Source organism: Triticum aestivum, chromosome 5A (assembly GCF_018294505.1).
Source record: "Triticum aestivum cultivar Chinese Spring chromosome 5A, IWGSC CS RefSeq v2.1, whole genome shotgun sequence".
In the NCBI taxonomy this organism is placed as follows: Eukaryota; Viridiplantae; Streptophyta; class Magnoliopsida; order Poales; family Poaceae; genus Triticum; species Triticum aestivum.
The window spans coordinates 474,111,359-474,122,424 of NC_057806.1; the positions used below are offsets into that span (position 1 = coordinate 474,111,359).

General features: G+C 41.6%; 1 pseudogene; it reads left to right on the plus strand.

The window, feature by feature from the left end:
- The first annotated feature begins 212 nt into the window (after positions 1 to 212).
- Positions 213 to 10,906, plus strand: LOC123101418 (glutamate receptor 2.8-like; annotated as a pseudogene).
- Positions 10,907 to 11,066: the final 160 nt, after the last annotated feature.

Genomic DNA, 11,066 nt, shown 5'->3' on the forward strand with positions numbered 1-11,066 from the left:
TGCAAATGATTTATTTATCCAGAGGCAACTCCGGCTGCAGCTCCAAAATCCGGTGAGGAAGAATAAACTAACTAACTAACTATAAGCCTGTCACAAATCAGCGAATCTACCTCGCAGCTTCCAGTTCATCCCTGACAAGCAACAAGCTGAGTCATACGGAGTATAAGAGGACGCGCGCACAAGAAAAGTGTAAACCTTGCAGGCCCTAGGTAATGGAGAAAGCACGTCGAGCCATGTTCGTCTTGTTACTGCTGATCGCCGATTTTAGTGCGGCCCAAGACACCACCAGCAAAGCAGGCGAATTCCACGTCGGGGTGATCCTCGACCTGGGATCGCTGGTGGGGAAAGTGGCGCGGACCAGCGTGCTGTTGGCCGCCCAGGATTTCTACACGATCCACCGGAACTACAGCACGAAGCTCGTTCTCCACGTTATGGACTCCGCGGGCAGTGATGTTCAGGCCGCATCGGCAGGTACGTGTGTCTGCAGTATGTCACTCTGTGAGGATTCAGGGAAAACCGAGGACTTTGTTTGTTAGTACTAATTCCTAATATGACTATACAGTTTCAAATAAAGGTACTAAATATAGGTATGTATTACTCCCTCCTGCACTAATGTAATTAAACTGCAAAAACATCTTATTAGTGTGCGGAGCTAGTAGTACTTTTGATGTTTGACGTTGCGTAGTAGTAATTCTTTCTACAAACTTGGTCAAACTTGAGGAAGTTTGATTTAGAGCAAAGTATTTTTGAACAGAAGGAGTATTTTGGAAGCTTTCTCTTCGAGTTTTTCATAGAAATGAGATCTCATTTTTATTAAAAATCATATTTGAAAGCGGAAAATTGCTTGGGTGTGCCAAGCAATAGTTCCTGGGTTTGTTTTCTTTGCTTTCTCGATGTCACGATCCAATACTAGAATGGTATCATTTGCATGATGTAAAATAAATAATTCATCGTCCACTACATGAAACACCATCCCATTGGTAAGATCCTCCGTCTTGGCTCCCTCGATCATTACTGCCAGCATTCCGCCAGCTTTATTAAAGAGAATAGAGACAAAGGATCCTCCTATAGAGGCCTTCCTTTCTTTGGAATTAGGCCAACTCCAACGCACGACCCTAATTGAACATCCATTTTGTCCGAATTTTATCCGTTTGGGTTGGACAAAGGGACGACGTCTAGGCCTTTCTACATTTGCGCTGGTGGTGTGTTCAACGGTCGGACGCATTTCGTCCGACCGCCTGAAATATTTGCAAAGGGAATGAAAACTGAAATTTTGGCACCACGGTCACAGCTCATGCCAGCGGGCATAGTCATGCCTGTCAGAGCACCAGCGGCCGGCACACATGCCAACCAACAAAATGATCAACCCCTAAATTTTCACGCCAACAACAAAGCCAGCGGTCGGCACACTTGCCAGCCTACAAAAAACGGTCATAGTTCATGGCTCCCTAGTTCATGTGGGCACAGAAGTTGACTCAACCATCTTAGTCGAGCATCTCCTTTTGCTTCTTCTCCAACCAACTTCTTCTCTTCAGGGGCATCTTGCTCAAGTCCATGATCATGAAGGCTAGCGCCACCTCTTTTGCCTTGGTGTCAACATTGGTGGCCTCGATCGCGAGCTTTTTCATTTGGACGACCTCCTCCATGTCGAGCTTCCTCCTCTTGACGGCCCCCTCCATGTCGATCTTCTTCCTTTTGAGCTCCATGAAGGCCTTCATTTGCTCCTCCTTTTCTTGGCGCTTCCTCTTGTCCCTTCCTTTTGGGTCATCATGCCTTGCAAAGTTTCTTGCAAGGCGAGATGTCGCATCACGCTTCTCGTCCACCCTTAAGTTGGTTTTGCCCGTCAGCCTCTTCATTCCATCTCCATCCCCAACCACGGCCGCTGGCCCTCCATTCTTCTTGAGAGTGGCATATTGATCTTTGAACTTGGGGCAATCCTTGATGAGCGTCCCACAATGGGTGAGGGTGAATGGCTTGTTGGAATGTCAGGCCTTGAAGGCTTCCAAAGTTTGGAATGCCTACACAATCAAAGCGAAGGCCACAATGTAATAGCGAACGACACATGATGCAACAAACATGAACATGGCATAGGAACGAAGAGAAGAAGTTCATACCAAGTCTCCCACACCTAGGCCACTCATAGGACAGACTTCAACTCTCTCAAGCGCGGCACAAAACTTGTTGCATTCTTGTTGAATTAACCCCCATCTATTTTCAATTGAGTTGATGCCACGGGTGCTCGCAAACTTGTACGAGAAAAACTTCCTACGTTCATGAGAGGCTTTATGGAACTCTCCCCCGAAAGACGGCACATTTTTGCTCGGCATCGGTCTTGGGATCTTGCCCTATCTACTTCCGTCCAACTCTCGCGAATCAAATGTCCTCATCTTTGGTGTATGATCCCATGCGAATGATTTGTTTCCTCATTTGTGCATTGGCCCTTTGGGTGAGCTCATCAATAAATAATGGCTCCTCGTCAATGTCTACGCCATCTTCTTCCTCTTCCTCCTCACAATAGATGTCTTCATGCCACGAGTTGCCATGGCCATCCACCTCTTCTTCTTCGTGGCCACCAATTTGTTCGGCTCCATCTTGGTCGCGGTCGTCTTGGCTTTGGGTCTCATCGGGATCAAAGCCTTGGCTTTGGCCCTCAGCGTGGAGGGCTTGGCCACGGCCCTCGTAGATGACATTCTCCATGAAAGCGTTGTAGTCAGGGTCGTCGGCCGCCGACGTGGTTTGGGCGTTTCGTCGAATAGGTTGCAGGGGTCGGGAAGGTTGGCTGTAGGAATCGACCGCGACTGTTTCCTTTGCATCCAGCAGCCGACTTGTCGACGCCACTATACCTAGGCGTGACGTTGAGTTCGATAAACAGCCACGAGGGCAAGGGTGGCTGGCGCGATCACGTAGTCATTCAGCGACATGGAGAACCGGGTTGAAGCATGCTCTTGTGACGGATGAACACCAGTCACCTACAGTGTTATCAAGATCTCAACGACTCGCCCTGTGGCGGGTGAATGGCCGATGAATTTGTGCTCGGCGCGGCCATAGCGGCGGGGAAAAGAATAGTCCGTGCGGGTCGGCACAAACCTAGAATGAGGAGGGCGTGCATCGTTGCTACCTGCGTGGCCTTGGCGACGAGGGCCTCATTATCCTTGATGGCAGCCTTGTGTTGCACAGCGGTGGCCTTGAGGGCGTACTCGGCAGCGGATTTCCTCTCCACCTGAACAGACCTTCGGGCTCTCCTCTTGGCCGATTATCGGTCAAGTCGCTCGACCTCCACTGGCGTGATCTCTGACCTAGGCTTCTTCTTCTTCTTTGTAGGATGGGCGGAGGTGTGGCGGCCGGGGCGGCGGCTACGTGTTTTTTCAGGGCGCCGGCCATCGAGGAGGGAGGGGCGGGAGGGTTTTCGGCAAAGAGGGGGAAATGGGAGCGTTGTGTCCCCGACTGCCCGACGGGCGGTCCATGGGAGAACAAGGGCGCGCAGCTCAAATTTGGGCCGGAAATCAGTCAACGCCGGACAAAAAATGGACACTAGTCCGTTTGCGGGCCCGTTGGTCCGCAATTTGTATCTGTTTTGACCCAAACGAACGCGGCCTAACAAAATAGGGCCGCGCGTTGGAGTTGGCCTTATGGCCCTACATTATCATTAGCTTCTATACCAACACTTTCATTGGATGTGAGCTTTTCTAGCCACTTGCACCAAAGAGGTGAAAATCCTTTCATTCAGATGGTTTGAAGAAGAAAATGCCACTTAAGTTTATGACACGCCTTTTCAAAATAAATTTTGAAATGACCCCCCCCCCCCCACACACACACACAGAGACACACACAACAATGTTACTTATGCAACTCTGAACAGTCTCATGAAGAATTAGAACCCCTTTGAGAATGTTTCTACCCTTTATGTACACCGTCTGGGATAGACGAACCATGTAATCACCTAATTTAATTCTATTTGTTGTCACTTAGTGAATACTTGGAACTCTTCATTGGTGAATACTTTTGAAACTCACATTGTTAATTTCCTAAAAGTTGAGATTATACAATAGTACCCCCTCTGTTCCATAATTCATGTCATGGAACAAATTCATGAAGAATTATGGAACAGATGGAGTACTTCACTGCTATGGAATGCATGGAACAAATTCATCAAGTCATCTTTGGTTGCCTCCCAAAATAACACGTAAAACTCAGTCGGGAATTCATCCTGCCTAGGGGTTCATTATACTCCCTTCGAGAGTTAGCTTCACAAATCCCCTTGGATCAATGAGGATTTCATTTTCTATCGTGGGAAGCTAAGGGATATCCTCCTCGAAGCTCTAGACATCACAATATTATTGTGCTCAAGAGTCAAGACTAAATAAACCCTGAGTGGGTTTTTTGCGGGAACATTTAACAGTTGGTGATGTGCTCTTTCCACTGAGTCTCACTCACTACTAAGCCATCATGTATACCTACTAATAAAGGGCGGTGATATTCTTAGCCCACCATGCTAGTTTGCAAAAACTATGTGATGTTTCTGGTGATCAATATGTTGCCCTGTTTTAAGTCAAAATTTTGTTTTTGCAGAAAACCCCTAATGTTTCTGGTAAAAACCCGCGGATCAGTGTTAAGTCAGATTTTTTTTCTTTTGTAGAAAACCCATGATATTTGTATTAATCAACCTGCAACACATATCAAATACTTTTCAAAAATTATTCATATTTTTATACCCTTATTCCAAATTTAACATGTTATATATGGAATTTGATTAGAAAAATATGTAGAATCTGAATATGATATTATTTTACCTGTTAACCATTTTAGAAATGCTATTTAGGGTGCAACCTCAATCTATAGCACATGGTTTGTCTTTCTTTCATACCAGTGCCCATCCCAATTGGAAATAAGCACCTAATAAAAACCAAGGTTGTAGACAAAAGAAACCATCTATAAAAAGCATGCACGCTTCGTCAAAATCTTAGAGAGAAAATAGAATTTTCATCTTATGCCGAGAGAGAGAGAGAGAGAGACGCCTTAGGATTGACAAGATTCAAATGTGTTGTGATTGTGTGAGCACTGTGGCTACCATCAGCAAGGGTGGGAAGGAGGATAAGTGGAAACACAGACGGGATGCCATGTGTTGAAATAAAGGATGTGGACCTGTTGAGGTCTTGAGTAATGGTTATTGGATTAGGGGAGTGTGGTATTTTTTTTCTGCCATTACAATGCACGGGCTCTTTTGCTAGTCCTTCTCTAATTGGACAATAGGTTGTTTTCTATGATCCCATTAGTTGGGAATGCCTCAGTGACCTTAGACCAAGCAAGATGTATGAAAAACACAATAACGAAGAAGAAGGTTTATTTGTAGTTGAAAACCTAAGGGTTGCATGCCGATGCAGATGCCGTTCTAACCCTATTTTTTGAGGAAAAAATCGGTTGAAAAATCCATTCACAAGTGACATATTAATTTCTTGTGATGGGCCCAATCAAGCAATCCCCTATTACAGTGGTCTAAAACTTGTAATTCTAACGTGCTTTCAAGCTCTCCTGTCTCAGCCAATAAAAGTCACAAAGTCATCATTCTTAATGCATCATTGAAACAAGTATTGCAAAACTCCACAAACCAATGATAAAATCCCACAGGAAATGGAAAAATACTACCTCCATAACCAAGCATATGGCATATTTGGCTTGTCCAAGAAAATTCGATCATGGGTGCTTTTATTGGCATGTCCAGATACATGCACCGACCAACAATTAATCCAATTATATGTGGATTATGTTATAAATTAATGCAATTGGAGTTTAGATTCGTATTCAAATGCACTTTCTTGTGATTGTGATTTTAACTATTTTTCAATAGAATGTCATATAAGAAATTCAAATTGTTTCTATCAATCTATCAAGACACAAACTTTGCATTTTTCATGAAAAAATAATGCACACCATTTGAAATAAAGGAGTATATCTTTTTTGCGAGAAAATAGAAGGAGTATATTGTACTCATAACATTCCATATAAGTTTTCTAAGAGCTAGAATGCCTCAGAAACTCAGCTTTGATAGTTCTAAGTGAATGGGTTAATATTTCTGGCCTTGTATCTCGTATCATGAATGCAATCTTCTTGTAAATATGTGTTCATAGTGGTACACGGTTACCCATAAATGTATGTATTTATCAAACAGCAGGGGCTCTCCCCTGCTATATTCTGAAATAAGAGGTTAATTTTGTATTTCATTGCACATGTGTGTTGCGTCTTCTGTCAAATATCCAGAAAATTAGAGTATTGACTAATAAAACTGTAAGGTCCAAAACTAAGTTTTTCTTAACCTTTTCCTATCTTGAATGAACCAGTTATGGTGTTGATATTGCATATTATTCCACATATATTATTTGACAGTAACTTTCTTGTTCCCTTCTGAAAGCTATTGAATTACTGGAGAGCTACAAAGTGCAAGCCATCATTGGTCCCCAGAAATCATCAGAGGCTGTGTTCATATCTAATATTGGAAATGTAACCCAAGTCCCCATAATATCATTCACAGCAACAAGCCCATCCCTCACTTATAATAGTATGTCGTATTTTGTACGAGCAACATTGGATGACTCAACTCAGGTGAAAAGCATTGCCGCGCTTGTACAAGCATGTGGATGGAGAGAAGTGGTGGCAGTATACGAAGACACTGACTATGGGAGAGGCATCCTACCATACCTCATTGATGCACTTCAAGAAATCGATGTCTGTGTTCCGTATCGCAGCGTCATCCCTTTGTCGGCAACAAACGAAACCATTATGCAAGAACTCGGTGTGTTGATAGCAATGCAAACAAGGGTATTTATTGTTCATATGTCATCCACTATGGCTTCCCTTATTTTTACGAAAGCAAAAGAGGTAGGGATGATGAACAAAGGATTTGCGTGGATCACTACAAATGGAGTGGCAAACATCATTGACTCACTCAATCCAAGTGTCATTGAGGCAATGGATGGTGTCCTAGGAGTAAGGTGTCATGTTCCCAGATCACAAGAACTTGATAATTTATCCATAAGGTGGAACATAATGTACCAACAGGATAACCCATATGAATCACCCTTTAATAAACTAAGCATTGTTGGACTATGGGGCTATGATACGATATGGGCAATTGCACATGCAGCTGAAAAGGTTGGGATATCCAGTGCTAGAGATAAGCAACCATGGCCCACTAAAAACTCCACATGCTTGGAATCCATGGTTATTTCCACTAACGGTCCTGAGCTCTTATCAGCGATCGTACAAAATAAGTTCAGAGGTTTAAGTGGTGAATTTGACCTTACAGACAGACAACAGCTTAAAGTTTCCGTGTTCCAAATAATAAATGTGGTGGAGAGAGGTTGGAGAGAAATCGGGTTTTGGACTGTGAATGAACTTTTACGGAAGTTAAAGCAAGATTACTCTAAAAAAACAGGACAAGCATCAATGCTTGATCTAAACCCTGTAATTTGGCCTGGAGAGTCGACCGAAATACCAATGGGCTGGGAAATTCCTAGAGTTGGTAAGAAGCTTAGAGTCGGTGTGTGCTCTAGCGAATTTACAGAGTTTATAAAGACATACAAAGATCCTATCACAAATGCAACAATAGCGAGTGGCCTTTCAATTGACATATTTGAGGAGGCAGTAAAGAGGCTACATCGTCCGCTTTCTTATGAATACCTAGAATTTGATACTGCTGATGCACCAATTTCCGGAAGCTACAATGATTTTGTTTATCAGGTCTACCTTCAGGTAAGAAGTAATATATATGTAAGGCAATTTCTCAAATTGTAAAGAAAAAACTCAGTAGCTCAAACATTTTTGCAATGTATTAATTGTGTTCCACATTTCCATCCAATATTTTGTTATGCATTCAGGCCACAATTATTACATTTTATACACAAAAATGATGCAAACAAAGGCTCATTCTAAATTTTTCTTTCTCAAAGAAAAGCAACTCAAAAGTTTATTGCTTGATAAATATTACTCTTTGTTGAACAACTAAGATTATAATTGTTTAATTAATCTTAAATGTAGATATCCCTTTTTCTTAAATATATAAAGCTGACCAATTTCATTGCAGAAATATGACATAGCGGTTGCAGATATTACTATAAGATCCAATAGATCATTGTATGTCGACTTCACTGCACCATACACAGAATCTGGAGTAGGGATGATTGTTCCAGTCAAGGAAAACGTGAATACAGACATGTGGCTTTTCTTGAAACCATTGAGCACTGAGATGTGGTTTGGCAGCATCGTATGCTTTCTCTACACAGGAGTTGTTGTCTGGCTTCTAGAGCATCTAATTGGCAATGAACATGTTCATGTTCCCTTTTCACTCAAACAGCTGGCGATTACAATATTCTCCATTTTTGAAGAGAGTTGAGTAAACATTACTTTTTCTTAGATCTTTGCAGAATTTTGAACAGCATTTCAATTGCATGGATAAAGCATTTGTTGCACTATATCAAAATAACAAGCATCAAAAAATTCCTACAACAAATATTACTACATTGATCTGGCTAAACATCTCCGAAACTACTACACACACGACAGTTTCAGTGAACGACATGAGGACGATAGCTAATCCAACCGCTGGAGATGTTTTGCCTTGGACTTTGATGGTGGGATATGTTATATCGTCTGCATGTCGTCCAGCCAGCGTCGTGCATGTAGCACTGCTCAAACATCTCTATGAGACCACTGTAGCTAAATTTATCTTCAAAAATACCACAAAAATAACTTAGATCTATCGAATTAATAATGCTTAACAAATGCAGTATGAAGAAACAGAGGGACAAAGTGAACTATCCCAGTTTGTATATGCTTAAAAAATATAAAAATGTGCCTTTTCTTCTTCTTTTTTGAGGGAGCATTCATGGTGATTTTATTGATTATAGAATAAATTTACACCGTTCGATAGAATGCCACGAAGGAAATTAGGAGGGTCCTCTTGCATCATAATCAACAAGGTACCCTCCGCGTTACGAGCAAGGGCATGAGCCACTCTATTATTTTCCCTAGGAGAATGAACAAACCTAATAGAAGCTATGACATAGGTGCACCTTTTCTTCTTAATAGCGCTTCACTAGAGAGAAAACCTATCTCGTCATTCATCATTCAACAGTGTCCTTATTTGAATTAGTTAAAAACTAGTCTATGACTTGCATTTATCACCTAAAATAATTGAAATTACATATGCTTTCTAGCAAGTCCTGGAATGGTGTGCATTACAATATTCCAGCTTTGAAATTTCTTTAGTGTCTTAATGAAGTCTTGATTTTCATTTGTGCAGAGGAGGAGCTGAAACGCTTTCTAGCTAGAATCGTTCTACGTGTATGGAGGGTTGTTCTTCTAGTACTTGCAGCAAGTTATACAGCAAGCTTTGCATCAATGCTTACAGTACAGCAGCTTTCACCAACAGTGACTGATGTTCATGAACTCCAGAAGAATGGGCAATATGTAGGGTTCCACCAAGGTTCCTATGTAGAGGGTCTACTGCTGGATATTGGTTTTCATACATCAAAAATCAGGCCTTATGCTACACCTGACGATTTCTATAGTGCTCTTTCTAATGGAAGCATTGCTGCGCTTGTACATGAAGTCCCATACATCAAACTTTTTCTCGCAAAATACAGCAAAGGTTACACAATGGTAGCGCCTATTTACAAGAGTGTAGGCTTTGCATTTGTAAGTTTAACTACACTCACTATTCTCTTGAAAAGATAGCTACCGAGGCATGCAAATGCTATGCTTATGTGTTCCCCTTGATTCTAGTACCATGTCACCACAAGATTACATTATAAAAATTCAAACTTAATATACATATATGTTCTGAAAGTCAATCATAAATGGATATTAGGGCTATCTAATAGCGTCCCGGTGGAATGATGCAATTTTAGGACAGACAGGGAAATTAATAGCAAAATGAACACGATCTGTGTTTTCTATAAATTTAACTACCATACACGACAATGTATATGCAAGAGGCTTGAAGAAACCATCACATAACGACATAGATCCATACATTTACTCTCGGAAACTTTAACATGAGCTGATATTTGCAGTTGATCACACTTAGGCTCTATTTGGAATTGCATTCGATTATGATAAATAGTCTCTATCGGTTGGTTTACTTTTAGATATCTAGGTGTTTGGCTATCTTTTTCTTTCTTTCTAAATCAAATAGCATATTTGCATTTGAGAACATATGAGATCCCATTTGGGAGGTCAGCCATCAATAATATTTCATCTGACTGTAATTTGATTTACCAAACAGATCAATAGACTTTTGACAACCTTTCTACAACAACTTTAAAAGTAAGTACATCATAACGTCTGCACAAAAATCAGAAACTAAGCCTGAAAGCGTTTACTGGATCTTTTTGTGCTATTTAAGCAACTTTTGGCATGATTCGCTGAAGGGTATGGTACTGTTAAGTAATAAACTCATCATACCATGCACTATTATATCAAGGGGGAGGGGATCTGTTTTTCAGGATTTTATAGTGTCAGATATTGTCAGTGGAATAGCACGTGCAGCTTATAACAATGATCTTTTTGCTGATTAGGCGCTTCCCAGGAATTCTCCGCTAGCTCCTGAAATGTCGAGGGCAATAATCAACATAACAGAAGGAGATACTATCATTCAATTTGAAAAGAAATGGATGGGTCAAAATAGCCATGAAAATGATGGCACACTTGATGGTTCAGACGCCATAACTTTTGAAAGTTTTGGGGGATTATTCGCTCTAACTGTAATTGTAACAACCTATTGCCTTTTGGTAGCCATGGTGATGAGCTGCTACAAAAGATATCGACAAAATGCAAGGACCATAGGAGAGGTGGCCAAGATGAATGTGGGCATGGGCAAAAAGAAGAGGAAACGGGAGAACAGAGGATATGACCAAAGTGAATATGGACATGGGCAAAGGAAAAAGAGGAAATGGAAGAGCAAAGAGATCACAAGAGCAATGAAAACGGAGACTGAATTGATAGGGAGCCAAACAACACTGTCAGTGCTTCACAATCGGAACAGAAATGGTCACCAGCTACCCATATCAGTG